Here is a 24,439-nt window from a genome sequence, read left to right on the forward strand (position 1 = left end):
AAGACTGACTGGCTCATTTGGGAATGTTATATCTGCTGGCATAGGTCTGATCTGTTTATTATTAAAAGTTACAAAAATGGCAGTAGCCCGTACTTTTTATTGGAAAAAGCGCATATTAAAACCATTAGGCCTGTCAGGAGTGTTAGTTAGTGCACCGTGTTAAAGTCTGTACACAGATATTTTGTTACATGGAATTTCAGATCTCCATGGTATGCAAGAGTTTTAGTACTGGTTATTCCTCTGACAAACACAAATGGGGTGGGAGATAAAATATTTGAGCTATAATAATACCTTTCTAGGACCTCAGAGGAGCAAATTATTTTGTTTTTTATAACTGCAATGTTGTACATATTTACAATTTTACACAGTACACCTGATGGCTGTCTTGTGGGAAAGCTTAAGCGCAATATAGTGCAGTAGTCCTGAATTGACTATCTTGATAATCACTGCTGGACCCACTAAAGTAGACTGATTTAGTTGTCTGCTGGCCTCCTGTAATAACAATAACAGTGTGCGTGTGCCTGTGATGGTTCTGTGCGCGACATGAAATAAAGCTATATTTACATATTTGAAGCAGGATCCTGTGTCATGATTTTTTTCTTAAAATGTTTCTGTCATCATGATATTTTAAGACCACTGAGAAAGGTTAGTCCCCACAAGGCAGGTATCCAGACATAGGTGGTCATTCCAACCTCGGCGGTAAAAGGCGCTTACTGCCGTTCAGAAGACCGCCATAACACCGCCGTGGCCGCGGTACACCGCCACGGTCGTTCTGACCCACAACAGGCAAACCACCAAAATACAGACATCCACAAAAGTACGCCACACCAAAGGGCAGCGAGAAACTGGCGATGACCAAACCTCCACCGTCACGCCAACAGAAATACGCCCACACTATCACGACACACGAATCCATGCGGCGGTCTTTCAACCGCGGTATTCCATTGGCGGTACACACCGCCGCGCTCAAAATACACACACTTGTACAAAACACTACCACATTGGACAATTCAAAATACACACACCTGATACACATACACACACCACTCCCACACACCCATTACAATATAAAATACACACCCACATCACCCACAAACCTCCACTCCTAGAGATTCATGAACACGCACCGAGAAAAGACATCCGAGCACCCAGACGGCCAATTCACTGTCACCCAGCAATATTTGCACGCACTTCACACAACACAACAATACACATCACCACACTTAGCACCACACAATCCACCCTACACATCACCCACCCCACCCCATGGCACCGCAAAGACACCCCAGGTTCTCTGATGATGAACTCAGGGTCATGGTGGAGGAAATTGTACGAGTAGAGCCACAGCTGTTCGGGGCACAGGTGCAGCACACCACCATTGCCAGGAAGATGGAGCTATGGAGCAGAATAGTGGACAGGGTCAACGCTGTGGGACAGCACCCAAGAAATCGGGACGACATCAGGAAGAAGTGGAATGACCTACGGGGGAAGGTGCGTTCCATGGTATCCAGGCACAACATCGCGGTGCAGCGGACTGGCGGCGGACCCCCACCTCCTCCCCCAGAATTTACAACATGGGAGGAGCAGGTCTTTAACATCCTGCATCCTAATGGGCTCGCAGGAGTAGGCGGAGGAATGGACTCTGGTAAGTCTCATCTTCACTATTTCATCCCCCCCACCCCACCTGCATGCCGACTCATACCCCCACCCTCACCCCCACCCCATCACACCTACTCCTTGCAAATGTGTCACCATTACAACCCACCCATCCCAACACCTAGTCCTGCATGCGTCCACAAAGCATGGACACCCACACCAAAGCATGCCCACTGCACATACACATACAACCCCCCCCCAAACCACCGTCACAACAGCCCCCACAAAGGAATGCCAGCACTGGGGTACACGGGCACCCACCCATTGCACGCTATGGCACACACAGAAGCAATAACCATACTTTTATACCCCTGCAGGACCCGAACGCCAGGTCACAGCGCAGGAGGGTCCACAAATGTCCACTCCACCCCCAGAAGAGGCCCACAGTGAGGACAGCAGCTCTGTCTCCCTGGATCTAGATGACCAGCCCGGTCCATCGGGGACCTCAGGACAGTCGGTTCCCCTCACACAGCCACAGGCCACAGCAGACCTCCCCCCCTCTGGAAACACCAGCACAGCCCCCACCCAGCGGGCCCATACTTCTGTCCCCAGGACACGTCAATCAGCGGTGTGTCCACCACTACAGGGAACCCAGGCTAACCCAACACCCCAACAACAACAGGGACCTGGGGGCAGTGGAAGTGGGCACACGGTCCAGGGGACAGAGGCCCATGGAAACAGGGGAACTGGGAGGGCTGCTGTGCGACAGGGGGGGCAGGCCCAGGGAACCCACTCTCCACGAGGCCCTCTCCTCCATCATGGGAGCATACCACCACTCCCAGGAGACGATGGCGACGGTCCTGGCCAGGTTTCAGGAGATCCAGCTTCTGCAGGAGCAACAGTATATGGGGTTCAGGGAGGAACTAAGAAACATCAGTTCCGCCATGGGTACCATCGTAGTGGCCCTGAATCAGGTAGTCACCACATTGCGGGACACTGTGGCACCTCAAAGGTCCCCTGACACTAGCATGGACCAAGAACTGCCTACCACCTCCGCCGGCGCTAGTGGACAGGAGGCCCCGACAAAAGACCAACAGGCCACCAGAACCCCACCCCCTGCAGAAGGAGAACCACCCCACAAGCGTGCCCTGTGATCCAGGAAGAAGACAGAGTAAGATGTCAAGACCCCCGCCAGCAAAGGATACCGCCCTGATTGTCATCCCACTGTCCCACATTGTCACCCTGCCCAACCTTAAACTGCCCCTGCTCAACTTTCCACAGGCATTTGGACAATGCACCTGTGATACTGATAGTCTGGACTCTGCCATGGACAATCCTCCACCATCACCCCTCACCGATTTGCAACCACCCATCCAATTTAGAGCACTTGAATAAACACACTTATTGCACAAAACAATCTGGAGTCTGGCTGTGATTTTGAACAAATGTATTAGACATGACCGTGCCAAAATGTTCATTCACATTGTGATGCCAACAAACCGCTGTCACACAGCTGTAGTCCATGGGGAAACAAAGCAGATGTCACGCAGTGGGGCCCACATCTCTGAAAACGGAAGGGAAAGTCACAACATAGTTACCATACACTGGGGGAAAAAGTCAGACAGTAGAGAGGTAGGAGTCTTTAAGTAAATGTAATATGCCGGTGTGTACTCTTACCTGTGTGTCATTGAAAATACTGCTGTATTACTGTGTTCCTGTTCTCTATGTCGTCCTCTTCGCCTTCCTCCTCTTCACTCTCCACAGGCTCCACAGCTGCTACAACACCACCATCTGGACCATCCTCCTGCAGAAAAGGCACCTGGCGTCGCAAAGCCAGGTTGTGAAGCATACAGCAGGCCACGATGATCTGGCACACCTTCTTTGGTGAGTACATTAGGGATCCACCAGTCATATGGAGGCACCTGAACCTGGCCTTCAGGAGGCCGAAGGTTCGCTCGATCACCCTCCTAGTCCGCCCATGGGCCTCATTGTACCGTTCCTCTGCCCTTGTCCTGGGATTCCTCACTGGGGTCAATAGCCATGACAGGTTGGGGTAACCAGAGTCCCCTAATAGCCACACCCGGTGCCTCTGGAGTTGACCCATCACATACGGGATGCTGCTATTCCGCATGATGTAGGCGTCATGCACAGAGCCAGGGAACTTGGCATTAACATGGGAGATGTACTGGTCTGCCAAACACACCATCTGTACATTCATGGAATGATAACTCTTCCGGTTCCTGTACACCTGTTCACTCCTGCTGGGGGGGACCAAAGCAACATGGGTCCCATCAATGGCACCAATGATGTTGGGAATATGTCCAAGGGCATAGAAGTCTCCTTTCACTGTAACCAAATCCCCCACCTCAGGGAAAATGATGTAGCTCCTCATGTGTTTGAGCAGAGCAGACAACACTCTGGACAACACCTTGGAAAACATGGGCTGGGACATCCCTGATGATATGGCCACTGTTGTTTGAAAAGACCCACTTGCTAAGAAATGGAGTACTAACAGCACTTGCACTAGAGGGGGGATCCCTGTGGGTTGGTGGATGGGTGACATCAGGTCTGGCTCCAGCTGGGCACACAGTTCCTGTATAGTGGCTCGGTCAAGCCTGTATGTCAGTATGACATGTCGTTCCTCCATTGTCGACAGGTCCACCAGCGGTCTGTACACAGGAAGATTCCTCCATCTCCTCGCATGTCCCAGCGGACGGTGCCTATGAAGGACAACAGCGAGCACAGAGTCAATCAACCCACAGGTACGTAACCACAGCTTGCACATAACACGATTCCCAATGCATTGAAAGGTTTGTATGAGTGTTGATGCAAGGCCTAGGTATGTGTGACGCAGTAGAAATTAAGCCATGTGGGCCCTTGAAATGGCGGCTGCCTGACCTGTGTAGTGCGACAGTGGGATGTGAGGTCAATGCGCTGGCGTGGCACACTGTGGCGGTAGACGGTCGAAGACCGCGGCGCAAAGCCGCATTGGTTAACATTGAACCCTATGGGTTTCAGGAGCCAATGACGATGTGCGCCGGCGGTCGCGGTACGCACCGCTGCGGGCGTGACCGCCATTTTCTATCTGCTTAATCACTCGATACCTGATCTTCCACAGGAGAGGACCTACACTGCAAGTGCTGCTGTGACCTCGGTCTGGAAGAGACAATGGCTCATGCGACTGGGGAAAGGGCCCCTGCCTTCACTGTGGAGGAGTTGGAGAAACTTGTGGATGGGGTCCTCCCCCAGTATGCGCTACTCTACGGTCCTCCAGACCAACAGGTAAGTACACAGGGACCATGCTTAGTGGGCAATGCCTGGGTTGAGTCGGGTGGATGAACGATGGTGGGGAGGGGAGCGATTGAGGCATGCATCAAACGACAGATGAGAGCATGTGCCACATGGCAAGGGTGGGGATGGGGGGCCACTCACATCAAGCATGCAGAAGGTGATGACAATTTTTCTCTCCCTGTACATGTCACATAGGTCTGCGCCCACCAGAAAATCAACATTTGGCGTTCCATCGCCAAGGACGTCCGGACCCTGGGGGTCCACAACAGACGGGGCACCCACTGCCGGAAGAGGTGGGAGGACATCCGACGCTGCAGCAGGAAGACGGCGGAGGCTCAGCTGGGGATGGCCTCCCAACGTAGGAGGGGTGCCAGTCGTACTTTGACCACCCTGATGTCCCGGATACTGGCAGTGGCCTACCCCGATTTGGATGGGCGCGTGAGGACATCACAGCAGACACAAGGGGGTGAGTACAAATACATTCTGCTGACTTTGCGCGCAGTGGAGGTGTCTGGGTGGGGGAGGAGGGCTGTGGGTATCCCTAGGCCAGGGCGATTTCTGTAGGCTAGGCCCCTCCGTAAGGCATGGCCCTGCGCCCCGCCCCCCACCTCTGTAGGGTGCCAAGTACAGGTATCCATGGCCCTGTGTCATCTATGTGTGCAGTTGTCGTCCATAAGCTTGTAGGCCATGTCCCACGGATTGCGTAGTGGACCCCAAGTGCGCGGCGTAGTGCAGGGGGCTTCTGTGTCTGTCCTCTCCGCCAACGGTGTCGCCAATGCATGCACTCAACATGTCTTTATTTCTCCCCCCCCCTTTTTTGTGGTCTTCCTGTTCATGTGTGCATTAGCATCATCAGGCAGAGGAGAAGGGGCATCGGAGCACGAGGGAGCTGCATCCCACATGGCCCTGGAGGGCCATGCAACGCAGTCCAAATACACCAGTGGAACGGAGGGCGAGGGGAGCTCCACAGCGGGGACTCGTGCTGATGTCAGTGACAGCGACTCGTCCTCTGAAGGGAGCTCCCTTGTGGTGGCGGCAACATCCGTGCCCCCCGCAACAACAGGTACAGCCGCCACCCAGCGCACCAGCACCGCCCTCCCACCAGCCCCTGAGCGTTTGCCCCGTGCCCGCTCACCCAGGAAGGTGGGCATCTCCTTCGCCCCAGGCACCTCAGGCCCTGCCCCTGTCACCCCTGCTGCCCTCAGTGAGGAGGTCATTGACCTCCTGAGGACCATCATTGTTGGGCAGTCTACCCTTTTGAATGCCATCCAGGGTGTAGAAAGGGAGGTGCACCAGAGTAATGCATACCTGGAGGGCATTCATTCTGGTCAGGCTGCCCATCAGCGATCGTTCAACGCTCTGGCCTCAGCACTGACGGCAGCCATTGTCCCTGTCTCTAGCCTCCCCCCTCCAACTTCCTCCACCCAGACCCAATCCCCTGTACCTCTGCCTATCCCAGACACACCATCAGACCAGCCTGCACACACCTCAACACCCAAGGGAAGCTCATCCAGACATAAGCACCACACATCACACAAGCATTCACACAAGCAACATCCACATGCAGACATACCAACACCCACTGCCTCCACTGTGTTCTCCTCCTCCTCGTCTCCCTCCTCCCTCCCTGTGACGTCTCCACTCACACTTGCATGCACAACATCTTCAGCCACTACGTCCATCACCAGCACACCCACCAGAACACTCCGCACACGTGCAGTCACCACCCCCACTACCATTTACACGTCCCCTGTGTCCTCTCCCAGTGTGTCTGTCACCCCCTCTTCCAAACTACACAAACGCAGGCAGCCACCCACCCAACAGCCATCCACCTCACGACAGCCTCCAGCCCAAGCACCTGCACCCAAAGACACCAGACTTCACACTCCTACAACCACATCCTCTTCCTCCACTCCCATACCCACTACACCTACCCGTCCCTCTCTTGCCAAATTGCTTTTCTTTTCCAAACTTGACCTCTTTCCAACAACTCCCCCACCCCGTCCATCTCATAAGACTCCAATCAGCACCTCAGCCACCACAAAACCGGGACCTGTAAAGACTGTTTGCCATGGACTGTGGAGTCCCCCACCCTCAAGGGCAGCCAGTTCAGCTAGGAGCCAAGGCACGGCCAGCCCACCCCCGGAAAAGCATCCGAAGATTGCCAGTGCCCGGTGCGAAAGACCAAAGACACCAGGGACAAAAATCCCTACATTGGCTCCGGCAGGAAGTCGGGTGCCACCTGGCACACCGCCAAAGGTGGGAAAGGGCCACAGGCGAACAGGGAAGGGTGGGAAGGTCAGCACGCCCGACAAGTCCGGCAGCAGGCCAGCTGGCCAGGAGGGCCCCACCAGCCCCATCCCAGGTGTGCAGGAGGACACCCACAGGCCCGGTACTGCAGCCCAGGAGGGCCCCACCAGCCCCATCCCAGGTGTGCAGGAGGACACCCACAGGCCCGGTACTGCAGCCCAGGAGGGCCCCGCAAGCCACGTCCCAGGTGTGCAGGAGGACACCCACAGGCCCGGTACTGCAGCCCAGGAGAGCCCCGCAAACAACCAGACAGATGGGCAGGAAGGCCCCGCCAGCCACATGTCAGGTGGCGAGTGACATCCATGCCATGGCCGGATCCGCTGACCTGGACACTCATCTCAAGCACCGCTGAACTGGGCCCTTCATCTCAAGAACCGCTGAACTGGGCCCTTCATCTCAAGCACCGCTCCGCTGGGCACCGCCGTCTCAAGAACCGCTGAACAGGGCCCTTCATCTCAAGCACCGCTGAACTGGACCCTTCATCTCAAGCCCCGCTCCGCTGGGCACCGCCGTCTCAAGAACCGCTGCGCTGGGCCATTCATCTCAAGCACTGCTGAACAGGGCACCGCCGTCTCATGCACCGCTGAACAGGGCACCGCCGTCTCATGCACCGCTGAACTGGGCACCGCCGTCTCAAGAACCGCTGAACAGGGCCCTTCATCTCAAGCACCGCTGAACTGGGCCCTTCATCTCAAGCACCGCTGAACTGGGGCCTTCCTCTCAAGCACCGCTCCGCTGGGCACCGCCGTCTCAAGAACTGCTGAACAGGGCCCTTCAGCTCAAGCACCGCTGAACTGGGCCCTTCATCTCAAGCCCCGCTCCGCTGGGCACCGCCGTCTCAAGAACCGCTGCGCTGGGCCCTTCATCTCAAGCACCGCTGAACAGGGCACCGCCGTCTCATGCACCGCTGAACAGGGCACCGCCGTCTCAAGCACCGCTGAACTGGGCCCTTCTTCTCAAGAACCACTGCGCTGGGCCCTTCATCTCAAGCACCGCTCCGCTGGGCACCGCCGTCTCAAGAACCGCTGAACAGGGCCCTTCATCTCAAGCACCGCTGAACTGGGCCCTTCATCTCAAGCCCCGCTCCGCTGGGCACCGTCGTCTCAAGAACCGCTGCGCTGGGCCCTTCATCTCAAGCACCGGTGAACAGGGCACCGCCATCTCAAGCACCGCTGAACAGGGTACCGCCGTCTCATGCACCGCTGAACAGGGCACCGCTGTCTCATGCACCGCTGAACAGGGCACCGCCGTCTCATGCACCGCTGAACTGGGCACCGCCGTCTCAAGAACCGCTGAACAGGGCCCTTCATCTCAAGCACCGCTGAACAGGGCCCTTCATCTCAAGCACCGCTGAACTGGGCCCTTCATCTCAAGAACCGCTGAACAGGGCCCTTCATCTCAAGCACCGCTCCGCTGGGCACCGCCGTCTCAAGAACCGCTGAACAGGGCCCTTCATCTCAAGCACCGCTGAACTGGGCCCTTCATCTCAAGAACCGCTGAACAGGGCCCTTCATCTCAAGAACCGCTGAACTGGGCCCTTCATCTCAAGCACCGCTGGCCCATTGGCGGACGGGGCATGCCCGCATCTGTGTCGGGCAGGGCTGCACGAAGCACTCTGGGAACTAGTCCCCCTCCAGTACCAGTGGAGACTGTCATCCACTTGAGAGACTGTGGCTTTGCACTCCCCAGGATGGCACAGTGGGCAACCCACCCACTGTAGAGACTTGAGAGACTGTGGCTTTGCACTCCCCAGGATGGCACAGTGGGCAACCCACCCACTGTGGAGACTTGAGAGACTGTGGCTTTGCACTCCCCAGGATGGCACAGTGGCCATGGAGGCCCCTCGTGGATCTGGCGTCGTGGACTCATCTGGCTGAGGTGCCCCCCCTTCCCTTCCCCCTGAGGTGCCTGTAGTTTTCCTATCTGATGCCCCTGCAGTGTTCTCTCCGTTGGAGGCAGGTATCCTGTGTGGGCTTTGCCCATGTGTTTTGGTCCAGTGGCCCACGAACAATGGCTGATACACATATCGGACTGGACAATTTATGTATATAAAGTTATAGATGTGTGATATATTTTATACTCAGTCTTACAATATAATTCTAATTTTATATTCATTTCCTTTTGTCTTTGCATTATTCTGGGGGTTTGGGGGGGGTAACTGTGATGTGTTGCTATGCATTGATGTGTGTGTTGTAGTGGGTGAGGGTGAGGGTGGGTGTGTCGCATATGTGTGTCCCCGTAATTTTTTGCCTCCCCCCTCCCCTGTGTCGTAGGTGCAGTACTCACCATTGTCTTCTGCGCCGGCGTTCGTGCTCCTGGTAGAGGAGCAGGAAGACAATGGCTGGGAGGATGTGGAGTTCGGGTTCCATGCTGTCCAGATTCCTCGTGGGGTGTATGGAGGTGAGTGTTTTCCGTTTGAAATGGCTGTTTCCGCCGTGTTTTTATCGGCGGGGCTACCGCCCCGGAAAAGGTGGCGGATTGGTGGGTTGTGATAGGGTGGGCGGGACATTGTCTCCCGCCTGTCGGTTGGCGGTGACCGCTGCACTGTTTGTTTGTCCCGCCGTGGCGGGTGGTGTGTTAAAGTGGCAGTCTCTGTTGGCGGTTTCCGCCAGGGTCGAAATTGCATTTTTTTTAACACCAGCCTGTTGGCGGTTTTGCCGCCGCTTTAACACCGACCACCAGGGTTGGAATGACCCCCATAGTCCCCACAAGGATGGTAACGTGTGTGTGAGCGGGTGGGTGCCTGTGTGTGTGTTACTCTATTGCCCTGTGTGTGATAGCATGTTGCCTGATTTATATGCACATCTGCCAGAAAACGATTGCATTTCACAGGCTATGGCTGGTAGACCAGTTCTTTAGTTTTTTAGGTTCTCCTTTTACAGCTCTCTTTTCATTCCTTCTCTTATTTTACTTTGTTTGTTTGTTTATAGAGCATCCTGCAGCTCCCCAAACTGTGCTAAGGGCCCCTTGCTTCAGGCTGATCCGCAGTGCGCTGCAACCCACCCGAATACTGCTTCTGAAGCATGTGGCCATCTAGATGCGGCAATGTTTAATTTTGTTTTTTTATTAAAAGTATGTGCCTTCCTTACTTAGGCAGTGACTTATTTTCTTTTTCTACCTTAAATGTGTTTCAAGTTTTGTGTTTTATTGTGGATGGGTAAGTGGGTGAATCTAAAAATGAGTCAGTAGTCTGATGAGTGGCTGCATAAGTGCAAGGATAAGTGCCAAAATGCATGAGTGATCACCAGTGACCGATGAAGAGGCCCTTCCAGTTATAAGCCAGACTTACTGGCATTCCCAATGCACGTTTTTTGTGAGTGGCTAGCTGGGGTCTGGATGTGAGTTTACTCTTTCCTGAGTATACGGGGTGTAGTCTTTTGAAGAGTAGGCACTGTGCCAGGACACAAGCAGGCACGTCCGCCTCAGATAAGGCTATACTGGTAATGCAGTAATTTCAGGCTACTGTATGTGAGGGCAGGGCTACTTCTCATAGCGAGATGAACTGCTTTGTAATTGGATGGCTGGGGCATCAGTGATCCAGTTATAAAGCAGCTCATCTCTAGCCAGCGCGAGTGGAAAACTGCTGGCTGTGCGAATGGAAAACCTAATTAAAAACATCACAGTTCCAGCTAAAGGAGTAAATAATGCAGCCGCTTTCACAAACCTTCGCTGGAACTCCAGCAGTTTGCAAAAAGAGCAACACAGGCAAAAAAATGCAAAAAAATATATTAAATCTTTGACAAAGTTTCTTGCAAATGTAATCTCTGACTGAAATAGGCATTAGAATACGTATTCTGCGTAAGGTGTCAAAATAAAATACATCATAAGAAATGAGTTCAATAAACAACAACCTGCTATAAGTGTTACAAGAAAAGCGACTTCAACTTATTATAGAAAACATAGAAACTGTTAACAAAATACTATGGTCAAAAGAAAGACACTAAACTCTGTCCATTAAGTGTTTATTTTCTTGAAGATGTTAGACCTAGAAAGCAGGATCTTCGTAAATAAATGTCCAGTTTTTACTTTATGCTGCACATTAGCAGGTTTGTACTTACTTCCAGTGTTAGCAAATACGAAAATTAAGTCTTTAGGAAATCAAGCAATTTGCCCAGAATTGTACAGCAGAGTAAGGGAAGATTGGGACTCTAGTCTTGCTGCCTCACAGTCACTGTTGTCCTCCTAGGCCACATGTTCCCTCATAAAGCCTTTTGAAAGCAAGTATCAAGCTGGAGACCAGGGAAAAGTCAGCAGTATCTGTTCTAGGCAAAGGGAAGTGAACAGGGTCTTTTTTAGGTCGAGTGCGCATGCACTTTGACCTCTTGTTAGTATTGTGGGCCTTTAACCGTGCCCACCTCATGCCCATCACTTTCACTTGTTCGTGGGCTTACCTTTCAAAAATCCTTTGTTATCATTGGTAAATGATTTACATTTGTCCCTCACTGGGGAAGTTTTGTTACCACCTTGCAGACTGACCCTGTTACATGGATAACTGCATGATTGCCAATATGTTTGACTGTGAGCAAACCTTTTTCCTTTTGTGTCTGTCCTTAGTGTTTGCGGCCATGGCGCTTTGAATCGGCTCGTTTTGTCAACTGTTTTACTTTTCATCTTCAATTTATTTAGCAAGAAAAGTCCAGTTAGGAATTTACAACGCCAATACCTCTAACTTGAGCAAATTTCGGGACCGATTGCATTGCAAATGCTTTTTTTGTGATGAAACCGCATGTCTCTGAAATTGATTTGACCCTCAAGTTGCTGATCATGTGTGCTCACCAAAAGAGCACAGGTATAGATAGAAAAACAAGATGGAAAATATAAACCCCATGCTCATCTAGCCTTTTTGTTTACTTACCTCTGCAGTAAACTGAGAGATCTGGTCCAGGCTGCGGCTTTACACTTCCTGGGTCTACTTTGATTCCTCTTTTTATGTCTTGAGTCGTCTTGGATTAATAGTTTGTGTCTCTTCTTCTGCGGAGCATATGCTTCATGCATTCACCTTGCAACAAAAAGACTTTTTCTTAAGTTACTACCAACCCTTCTCCATCCCTCAGTTTAATAATATGATGCCCGGTCCTTGAAGAATGTTTCTACAGAAAAATGTCTCCTATTAGGTCTCAGCTTAAAGACAACTTGGGGACTTTCAGAAAGCTGACCTAGGAATGCATTCCGCTCATTGATTGCCATTGGCTTTGTGGTTTGAAAATCACACTTTTTGGCTTTTATTTGCTTTAGGCTCTCCAGGTTCAGCTCGTCCCTCATTGCTCAAACCGTGTTTTCTGTATCCTTCCCTTAACCCACTTTCTGTTAAGAGGCCTTTAAATCTTGTTCTTATTGCTTCACTGTTGCTGTGCATGCAAAGACTGAGGCCACATGTCAGGCGCTGTCTTCCAAGGGCGCTTGTTTACTTTTCTTTCTCTATCAATAAAAGTGAAAGGATTTATGTGATAATCCTGCTGGATATTGGGGGAAGGAGTTTTTGTCTAGCACACAACAACGTTTAAGTGAACTGTGCAAGTATTTCAGAATATATCAGAATTATGAACTCACAAATGAAGCACATTTTTTTTTATTTCTGAAGTTTGTTGGGAACAAATACTTTAATATGATCAAAACAAATCATTAAGCTAGGTGATGCAATTTCCACACATTTGTCTGTGCATTGTATAGTTTTATTAGTAAAACTGTATGTCTGTGCAAATGTAATGGTCATTTCAATTGAAACTGTATTGTTTGTAATCGCAGTGCGCTACCACACCATGAATACTCCACTTCACGCCACTCCACTCTACTCTGCACCGTTCCACACCACTACACTCTAATCAGCACCACTCCACTTTACACCACTACACGCCATTGCACTATACTCCAGTTTATGCCGCACCAATCTACTCTGCACAACTCCACTCTACATCACTCTACTTTACACCACTCTGCCCTCTACGCCACTGCACGTTATGCCAATGCACTCTACGCCAAAGCACTTTACTCTGTAACAACCAACTCTATACCCCTGCATTGTACGCCAATCTAATCTACTCTGCACCTCTGAACTCAATGCCACTGAATTCTATACCACTTTACTCCAAGGCATTACACTGTATGCCATTCTACACAACTGTACTTTACCCTGTACTTCATTCTATGCCACTCTACTCTTATCCACTACACTCTGTCAGTGTACTCTATACAACCGCACTCTGTCACTGCACTCTACTTTGCATCACTGTACTCTATGCCACTGCTGTGTATGCCACTCTACATTACTGGACTATGACACTCTACTCTGCAACATTGCACTCTCCACCACTGAACTCTCCGCCACTCTACTCTGCACTATTTCACTCTATGCCACTACACTCTATGCCATTATTTTCCACTCTGCACCACTCTATGCCACTGCATTCTATGTCACTTGACTCTACTCTGCACTCTACACCACTGCACTCTATTCCACTTGACTACTCTGTGCTACTGCCCTTGGCATCACTCAACTCTATGCCACTCCACTCTGCGCCACTCTACTTTATGCCACTGCACTCTACACCACTCTACTCTGACTCACTGTAGTCTACTCTGCACCACTCTGCTCGGCACCACTGTTCTCTGCACCATTCCACTCTGCAACACTTTAATCTATGCCACTGCATTCTAGAACGCAGCATTGTATGCCACTCAATTCAATGCCACTGCACTCTATGCCACTCTACTCTGCAACACTCTATGACAATGCACTCTGCACCAGCCCACTCTACTCTATGCCACTCTATGACACTCCACACTGTGGCACTCCAGTATACAGCACACTCTGCCAGTCCATTCTACAACACTCTTCCCTACTCTATGACACTCCATGACATTCTCCTCTATGCCACTCACTTTTAGCCATGCTGAACAGCTGCCCTGCTGGTGAACAACATGTCTAAAACACATTGGCAAAGCCAATAGCTCTTGCATAGTCGAGACCTATTGGCTTTGGCATTGCTTGTTTCTTTTGCAACTATTTCCTTTAGAAAAGAGGTTAAAAGCAGGGAGAGAACAAGAGCTAGACTCGGGAGGACCAAAGCCGACACTGCAAAGTAGCAGAGTGGGATAGTAAATTAGTGAATGAAAGAATGCAAATGGATGTAGTAAAAAAAAAACTGAGAGCCAGAAGGAGATTGAAAAAGAAGAAGACAATAGAAAAGAGAGACAAGAAAAGAAGAAGACCGAGAGGAAGGAAAAGAAAAGGGAGACAACAGAGAGGAAAGAGTATCTGAAAGAAAGAAGGCAGTGTAGGAAGAAGGACTGTAATAAGAATGAGAGAAGGTGGCAGAGAGGAAAGGAACATTTAGGAAAAGAGGGTTGGAGCTAGGAGGGAATAGAGAAGTCGGTGCGATACAACTGAGATGGGGAATATGGATAGAAGTAGTAGGGATGATGAAAAAATAGATGAGGGGGTACAAAGGAAGAAATATAAAGAAAAAGATAGGGACAGAAGTAACAAAGTAACAGATAAGGGACCGAAGAGAAAAAATAGGAAGAACAGATAATGGAAAGAAAGAGGTCGTCGGAGAAACAGAGCAGGAAGAATGCGGCGCAGAGGAGAATGGGTGAGAAAAGTTTCAGTGTAACAAAGAAAAGGGGAGGACAGAAATAAGGATGACTGAGAGGGAATGAGAGAAAATGCAAGATACAGGAGTGAGAGAAAGACGACATGAGGAAGAAGAAAAAGGGAGGAAACTGTACGGGGGAACGCAAAAGGGGGAAAGGGAGGTAATAAAAGGAGAAGAAAAAAATGACGTTTGTATGACGGAAGCACGTAGGCCTTTTTAACCCCTGCTTTTACAACGTGGTTTAAACGACGAATGCATATTTACCACACATTCCTAAACTACCCATATCTTTACAACAACGTGCTGAGGGGGCATTGGACTTTGGAATACTATAATTTACTATTCCAACTCCAGACTGCGCTACAGTAGGGAAGGTGTTGGACTTAAAATCCAACACCAGTCCAACAACGCACTCCCTAAGACAAGTCATTGTAAAGACCTGCATGGTTTAGGAATACATGGTAGACACATTTACTGTTGAGGCTGCGTTGTTAAGGAACTGCATGGTTCCCATTTCATAGTAAAGGCTGTTTCCCAAAAATGACAGAAAGCGAGCATTGGCTGAGGGTGAAAGAGAAAAGAGATATTAAAAAACCAAAGGAGATAGTAAGGGAGATGAAGAAAGGGATCAAAAATAAGGATGCTTAAAGAGAATAGCTGGAAGGAGTGGGGAAGAGAGAGATATGGTGAGATGCGAAGGCAAACTTAAAATGTACAAGAAAATGAGAGTAGTGAAATAGAGAGTGCAGGCAAGTAGACAGAAGTGCAGGGAGAGAGTGTGAAGATGAAGTGGGTGAGAGAGAGAAGGAAAGAAAAGGAGACGGTAAAGAGGACCAAGGGGAATAGAAAGGAAGAAAGAAAGGAGATAAGGACAAGTGACAGAGGAGAAAGATGCAGAGTAGAAGGGAATAGGGTGAAGCAAGTGAAAGGAATGAAAGGAGATGAGATGAGCAGAGACAGCAATGAAGATAGAGAGAGGAGAGGAGAAAAGCAAATGAGTAGCTCAGAGACCTATAGCTGCAGCTATAATTAGGGCCACAGGTATAATGGCGACGGGGACCAGCATTTCAAAGAACCCACCGATTACACCCCAATTATCGCTATAATTCAAAGTTGACCTTGGGTCTGGGGGCCATGTTCCTTGCTTGCACCCTAGCTATGTTACTAGAGACACTTGCCTGCCACAGCACCGGTACACATACCAGCAGCTGTATACATACTAGTGGCATGCACATGGATTCTCCAGACCACCCCCGAATTCCCTCTCCCCCGCCAGACTTTTTTCAGTATCTGTGATGCTCCGTTAGTAAAGCTTATAGAGTCCCTTGGTTATTCTCTTGCCACATATGCTGATTATACCCCCATTAATGGTTTAGATGAGGGCCTTTCTAGCTCCAAATGATAATTTCATTATTCCACTGGTGTATGGCAGGCCCTGCCTGGATGGAATAAAATTCTGTAAAAAATATTACTGGCCAAGCTGAGGTGCTGCTAGTTGACAAGATCCCTCTACTCAGGCTTATAGATCTTGGCCTGCGAATTTGGGAGTTCCCTCATTCCTGCTAACTCGATTCAAAATCTTGTTTTTTTCTTGATCATTCTCTTACTCGTACTACTCACATTGACAAATTCTCAGCTTTCTGCCTTTGTGTAAAATTAATCATTTTGTACCTTTTATGGCCTGTCAAGATGTGATCTCGGCTACTATCTCATCTTGCCTCGACTACTGCAATTCACTCTCTCTGGTGCTGCAGGTATCTTTATTGGCCAGACTGTAATGGCTTCAGGATTGTGCAACTAGATTATTATTTGGCCTTTAAAGACCTACTCTCACCTCTTATCTGCTGTGAACGCCTCATAGGTAACCAATAACAAATCGTATCATTTTTAAGAGTTCCTAGTGCATCGAGGCGCTAGTTACGTGCAAGATCCTATTATATACTACATGCAGGTCTGCTTTTTGAGATCTTCTTCTCACCTTCACCTAAGGCTTCTTAAGGCTTCTTAAGGTAAAGAAACAGAGGTGGGGCGATCATTTCTTCTCCCGTCTCAAAGCAAAGCACTGGAACTAGCTGCCAGTCATCCTTTTTCAGATTGACAGCCACCTACCCTTCCAAAAGGTTCTCATTATCACAGGAAGGCTAAGAGTTCGATCAGTGATAGAAACATAGAATGGATGTGGAAAGTCACTCCTGGATAAACAACAGCACTGCGAGGCCACTCTACTGGCAACTAGGCAATGTGAACAATTTCACGAAGGTTCCACCTTGCCTGCTAAATAGGCCCTGCCTATGGCGCTGCCTACCACTGGGGGAGACAGGTTCTGCAATGGCTACAGGCCTGTGCCCAAAACCCATGGTCCATTTGCCACGAATAAGGCTCAACATGGCAGGCTCCTTTCTTGGAGGGGTGGGAGCAGCTAGACTGGACGGCAACAGCTGCTTCACTAAGAGAACCATGCATTTCGCACTTTTCTTCGAATTTGACACTTTTAACCTGGCGCTACAGCCAATGGCCTTGTTTGCCTATATAGATCCCGGGTGGTTACTGGTGACCTACGCAGCTATGTGAGAGTCAATGGGGGAATACATTATTGTATTATATAGTTGTTTGTAAAGTGTTTTCTTTGCGTACCCCTTGCAAGGTCTAAGGTGCCTTAGTATTGACCAAATTCATGATCTACACAGCAACAAACGAAACTGTTCCTTCTTGAAGCATAATTAATGTATTATTAAAATGCAAGCCAAAAGAAGCATTACACAGATAACAGTGTTTTTTTAAGCAGAAACGTATTATTGCATTTTTAATAAGGTAAAAGTACTTAACTGCAATGTTTAAATACGTCTGGGCATATTTAAACATTGCCATCTTTATAAAATAATTGTAAACAATTCTTAGGAGGGGCTCAATGATTTTTATTTTTCCACTGGGTGGTGGGAGGGCGCGGAATTAAAAGGTTTGGAGGCCACTGGTCTAGAGCAATGCGTCTTTCCTTACATGGAGTTATCTGGGCACCTTTAATGAACGACAGTGGCACGCGCTATAGCGATTCCGTGAGTGAGAACGCCTGCGCTAGCCCTGCAATGTTCAGAAGCCACGTGCTGCTGAGCGTGTACACACAGATGTCGCACCTCAGGGCTTTAACCTGCGGAGCCCTCTACTCGCAGAAGAAAGGGTGCCGTCATCATTGCCGTTCCCTGGAGGCGCACGCGCAGTTTACTCAGAACAGAATCCTCTCGTTTCCTCATTTTTGTTACCCCACCTCCTGGCCCCACTGTGAACTTCCATATAAAGCCGTCCAGCCAGCCCTGCTGTCCTCGTGGGGACTGCAGCGAACGGCAGTGAGGAAACAACCAGACATGGCTGCAGCTGGGAATAGCCCATAAAAGGAACTTTTGAAGCCAAATAGGAAGGCAAAGAAATATTGTGTGCCTCAGACTCAGAGACAGCAGGAAGCCGGGGCCGTCCTCTTAGGGAAACTGAGATATTCCCCGTCAGGACGCCGCGTGTCCAATCCCAAAAGGTTTCTCGGATCGCCTCTGACATGCGAACTGTACCGATCTGGCGCCCTGGCATTTCCTTTACAAACCTTTCAGGGGATTTAACCCCTCCCCTATCTTTACTGTTCTTTAGGCGGTAGCTTGCATTGAAACTCTCGACTATTGACTGTAGTTCCACCCGTTCTAATAACCTTCTAGGCCAACAGACCCGTTGGCGAATCCCTTCATGTGAGGGGACTCTCTTTCCGCCTCATCCCAACGATTCTGGAGCTGATAAAGGGCCTGCGCGATTGAAGAACCCCCGGGGCCCGTTCTTAGCTGAACACTGAAGCCTAATGAAGAAACATTACCTTGTGAAGTATATTGTATCGTTTAAATGCCTTTCTTCATATCATACCCTGACGAAGCTCTGAATGCTCCAGTTTGCATAGCGGCACGTCTTTCCACTTATTCTAGTGATACCTCACCTTGGAACCACAGAAACCCGAGTGCCGTGAGAGTCCTCGTGGGCTAAAAAGCTAATTAATGGCAGTAGAAGACCGCACACGTATTTCAATAAATAAAAATAAACAATGAATGAACCTTAAGGCCCGCAAGAGTTTGCAATGGAAACAAGCATTTGTAATGCAACGGGTCTCGCGTTTGCTCGAGTTAGAGCTATACGCGTTTTAAACTCCTAATTGGAGTTTTCGTGCCACATAAACTGAAAAGTAAAACATTTTCACATAGGCGAGCCCAGGGGCATCATGAAGCGTGACGGTGACACACAAAAGGAAAAGGAATTTTGCTCGCAGTGAAACGTACCAGCAAAAGTGCAATTATCCATGTAACTGGCAAAAGTGCAATTAGCCATGGAACAGGGTCGATGTCATGCAAAGCGCTTAGCTTCTGCCCAGCAAGATTGCGCTGCCTACGAAATAAAGAGAAAAAATAGTCCAGAAACCATACGTAAAACATGGAGCCTCGTATGTTTTCAGTAGTTGGGAGGTGCGCTCGAGGAGGGCTAAACACCGGAAAAGGCATGATGTATGCATGCCTTTCACAAATGAAATGAAGCAAATTTTAAAAGGCAAGCCCACGAACCATCCAAACTGATGGGCATGGTTACAAGCCCATAGAGAGATTACACCAGGGACCAAGCGCTTTGCACTCAACCCTAAAACGCTGAATTCAGTAGAAAATTATAATTTGAAGGGGAATGCCACTGTTGGGATTTCGTGTAGATCTGGCTTTCCCTTCTTAAACCAGAGGACTTTCCATTATTAAACCAACTGAAAATCAGACCCATAGTAAAGCAGTTGTCATTTTCGTACGTAGAGATGTGGGTAGGCTCATCAGAATATATACACAACAGGATCATCTGAAAGTGGAAGAGCATGAAAGAAGCATGAAAAAGATCTGAAAAGTAATACAGGTTTTGGCAATGCCAACAGCTCTGGCTTATACATGAAAGTGCTTCTTCAGACACTGATCAGTTTATGCACTCAACAAGTCATCAAACATCACTCTGTCACTTGTCCTTGTACTCAAGCATCCATTTGTCCACTCAGTGACTCATACTTCCATTCACCCAATTACCAATCGAGAATAATACAGACACACAAACACAATAAGTAGAAATTAAAAGAATAAAAGCAGAAAAAAAGAAAACATGCCACCACCGAAACTTGATGGGCATACGCTGGCAATACAAAAATAAACTAAGCATAGAGGCAGACAGCCATCTTGTAGCAATATTGTACATAGTGTATCATTGTTTTAAAGTTCCAGCATAGCTGCCAGGTTTGCAAGCAATATGTTGATCAATTTGGAATAGTAAAAACAATGATAGATTATGGCCAATGCCATTAAAAGAGTATTGCACTGTTTAGAAATAGGAGCCGCACAGGATGTAACATAATACAGAAGACATGAGTGGCAAGCGAGCATTCAGGTAGGAGTGTCAGGGGAGCTGCAGGGTGCACTAAAAAAAGGAGAAGGATGAAGGAAATTAAAGGGGACCTATAAAAACATACAAATGGAAAACGGAATGACTGGCTATAAGTTCAGAACTTGAGCCACACTCATTTTGAGGTAGATGTGCATATGTGATCAGGTACAATGTTGTTACTCTCAAGGCAACAGAGCCAATGGAAAAACTGGGCTAATTTATTGCACCGTGTCTGCTAGGCCATCCTAAGATAGTCTAAGAATGGTAATCAAAGTGCATATCTATGACCTATAGCTTACTACAGTAACCTGTAAGATACCCTGTAACAAAATACAAGTCAATATGAATTTACACAGGTAAAGGGCTATTGGAAGTAACACACGAGTTTCATAAACATCAGGCCAGATGCCCTTTTTTTAATCTTTCATAACAAACAGATTAAACCTATGGAATCAATCAGGTCTCTCTCCTTTATCATTTGCTCATCACCTTCAGTAACTCAGACCTACTATGTAAAACATAAGCTTTTCTACAAGGCATACATTAAGTATACAGATAAAAAGTACAAATATGTACAAAATTAGACTTGGTAGACAACAAACCAACCTCCTAAAAGGGCTTTTCAGGATTTCTCATGGTACAGATCTTCTTAGACCAGGGTTTTGAAAGAGAGGTAACCAACCCCAGAGATCCCTTGCACAAAGAATGCCTTTAAGGAAACCTCTGTGAAGTCTGGGATACCATGGAGTAGTGTGTTGCCACAATCCAGATGCAAGAGTAAGATGGCTTAAACAGGAGTACAGAAGTCACTTTCTGGAAGAGAGAGGTTCACTTTTTTTTTAAAGAAAAAAAGAGCTGGTTCCAGGCCGTTAATGTGTCTTTTTGGCAATCTTTTCCTTGAGGGTGAGGTTTGTATTCAGGGTGATTCCAAGTGACTTGGGTTTTTGTGAAATTTGGGATTCAAAGCAAATAACAGGAATCCTGTCTTGGTTGGATTGGCTTCAGGTAGGCACTGGGCATCCAGGTCTTGATCATGTGCAGGCAGTGTTTGAGTCGTTGTATGTCTGAACCAATAAAGTAGATTTGTATTTCATTGGCATATTGGTTCATATTGATGCTGTTAACTGTGAAAAGAGCACCTAATGGCTCCATGTAGAGGTGGAAGATGATAGTTTGGAACCCTGATGGACTTTGCATATGATAGGGATCTTTTGGATCTTTTGCACTGATGTGTACAAATCAAGAGAAGTGTACCATTTCAACCCATTTGCGATGCAGCATGATGCCATTTGCATGGCAAGGGTTTTGTGCGCCCCCCCCCCACATCATCATCTCCACCATATACACAAATGACAGCAAAAAAACAGCTACAACTAGGGTGCAGTGGGACCATCATACCCCTGCGTCCCGGTGCTTTTACACTTGCTGCACTAAAAACAGCTACACTGGACAATGGAAATTCCCTTGTCACACAGGTTCTGATTGGGTGCATCAGGGACAGATTTGCTTGGGGTGTTGATTCTAAGCTGTCTGCTTTTCTGCACGTCCAACTAGAAAAAGCTGAAAGGTTTCTGCTCTGCTGTTCAAAATACCACACCTTCTCCCAAGGGAAACATACTGGCATCTGCGAGGGAAACATACTGGTAGCTGCAACTGCTGGAGCAGGGGCATAGATAAAGGAGGGTTTTGTGGTGTAACACCACCCCTAATAAATGTATTTCCTGATAAATAGTTGGCTGCAGGTGCTTTCAGTCGGGTTTGGTGAGGTGTCTGTCAGATTTCACCAGGAATTTTTATGTACACACAGACAAAACGCACACACGCTCTCTCTCCCTCTGTTTCGAAATTCCTCAAAAATGTTAGCTATTTTATATAATATTGTGTTTTCTCTCACTTAGTGCCCTTACCAATCCGCATTCCTCTCCCTTTCCACTGTGCTTGAGGCCAATCGCATGCACCCTGCTAGTCGTATAATGTATATTAACATTATATGCCAGAGTGATTGTTGAAAAATCCTGTAGCGTACCACTCAATGTGTATTTTGGTGCCTGTATGAACCTTCTGTTGTTGAATCCAGATATATAACACAACTGATATAAACCTAAATTCATCCAGGGCTATTGGCTTTGTCAGTGGTTGCTCTCTGGTTAAGATGAATGAGTACTGAACATGATTTTATTGTAAATAATATTGAAAATGTTTCAAATGAGACCTAATCAAACGTGACTATGGCCTGTGTAAGGTGTGGTGGCCTTTCTTTCACAACACCTTTTTGACTGACTGACAGCCACAGTGGGAAAGAAACTGACACTTCCTTCAGCCACAACTTCAGAGCAATCGTGGCCTGGTATAAACACCTGCAGGTGACCTAGTTTAAAGTATGTCCTATTCATGTGTAGTGCTACACTAAACCTATACAAGAGCTAATGGCTTTGGCAATGTGTTTTGCCATGTTGTACATCAGTGTGGCTGCTGTCCAGCATAGCGTAAAAGTTAGTGGTGTGGAGTGTCTGAGTGAAGTGGGGGAGTAGAGTGTCGTACAGTGGATTTATTGGAGTGTCGTGGAGTGGAGTCGGGGAGTCAGTGCTTAATTTCTAAATAAAACCGTACCTGTGCTGAAAGCCCTCCTCTTAAACATGCAACTGCTGCAATTAAATGTGGGAACATAGAATACTAAGGCAGCGTAATCCCGAAGCCATCTCGGCCCTCTTTAATCCATTTAAAGCCACTTCTTGCCCCTTCATCTCATTCCAGCAGCTTTCTGAGTTATCTCATTGTGACACTTTTTCGTTCTTCTCTTCCTCCGTCTTTCTCATATGTGTCTTTTGCTCACAGCAAATGCTTGAGGCAGAAGAATAAGCGCCAGCCTTCAAAAATAAGTGCCGGTGCTCAGCACCGGAATCAACAAGCACAAATTAGACACTGCATAGAGTTGAGTAGAGGGCAGTAGAGCTCAGTGGTTCAGTGGCAGAAAGTGTTGTGGAGTGAGGTGGAATAGGGTGGAGTAGGTTGGAGTGGATTGAGGTAGTGCAGTGGACTGGACTGGACTGGGGTGGATTGGGGTATGGTGTGGTGGATTGAGTGGAGTGGGTGGATTGGTGTGGGATGGATTAGATAGGAGTGAAGTAGGGTGGATTGAAATGGGGTGAGGTGGATTACGGTGGATTAGATTGGATTAGGGTGGGTGGATTGGAGTGATAGGGGTGGGGTGGACTGCAGTGGTTGGGGTGGGTTGGATTGGAGTGGGATGGATTAGGTTGGACTTGAGTGGGATATTGGAGTGGGGTTTATTGGATTAACTGAATTGGAGTGGGGTGGATTGGCCTGGAGTAGGGTGGATTGGATTGAATTGGAGTGCCATGGATTGGATTGGACTGGAGTGGCGTGGATTGGATTTAGTGATGTGGTTTGGACTGGAGTGGAGTGGATTGCATTGGAGTGGGATGGGCTGGATGGATTGGATTGGAGTGGGGTGGATTGAACTGGGGTAAGGTGAGTGGACTGGATTGGAATAGAGTGGGTTGGATTGGAGTAGAGGGTGGTGGATTGGAGTGAGTGGGGTGGATTGAAGCGGGGTGAGATGGATTGGAGTGGGGTGGATTGAAATAGGGTGGGATAGGGTGGGTTTCATTGGGGTGTGGTGGGCTGCAGTGGGTTGGATTGCAGTGGGTGGAGTGGGGTGGATTGCATTGAGATGGGGAGGGTTGGATTGGGGTGGGATGAATGGATTGGGTTAGGGTGGACTGAACTGGGGTGGGTTGAGGTGGGCTGTAGTTGGGTAGATTGGCTTGGCATGGGGTGAAATGGATTGGTGTGGGGTGGATTGGATTGGGGTAGGCTGGATGGATTGGATTTGAGTGCGGTGGACTGAACTGGAATGGGATGGGGTGGACTGAATTGGGGTAGAGAGGGATGGATTGGAGTAGGGTGGGGTGGATTGGAGTAGGGTGGATTAGAGTGAGGTGGAGCGGATTGAAATGGGGCGGGGTAGTTTGGGGTGGACTGGAGGGGGTGGATTGGATTGGAGTAGGGTGAGGTGGATTGGATTGGGGTACCATGGGGTGAATTGGATTCAAGAGGGTGCATCGGAGTGGGGTGGATCAGATTGGGGTGGATCAGATTGCCGTTAATTGGACTGGGGTGGATCGGATTGGGGTGGGGTGGATTGGAATAAGATGGATTGGATTGAGTGGGGTGGGTTAGGGTGGGATGGGGTT

Source organism: Pleurodeles waltl, chromosome 7, assembly GCF_031143425.1.
Source record: "Pleurodeles waltl isolate 20211129_DDA chromosome 7, aPleWal1.hap1.20221129, whole genome shotgun sequence".
In the NCBI taxonomy this organism is placed as follows: Eukaryota; Metazoa; Chordata; class Amphibia; order Caudata; family Salamandridae; genus Pleurodeles; species Pleurodeles waltl.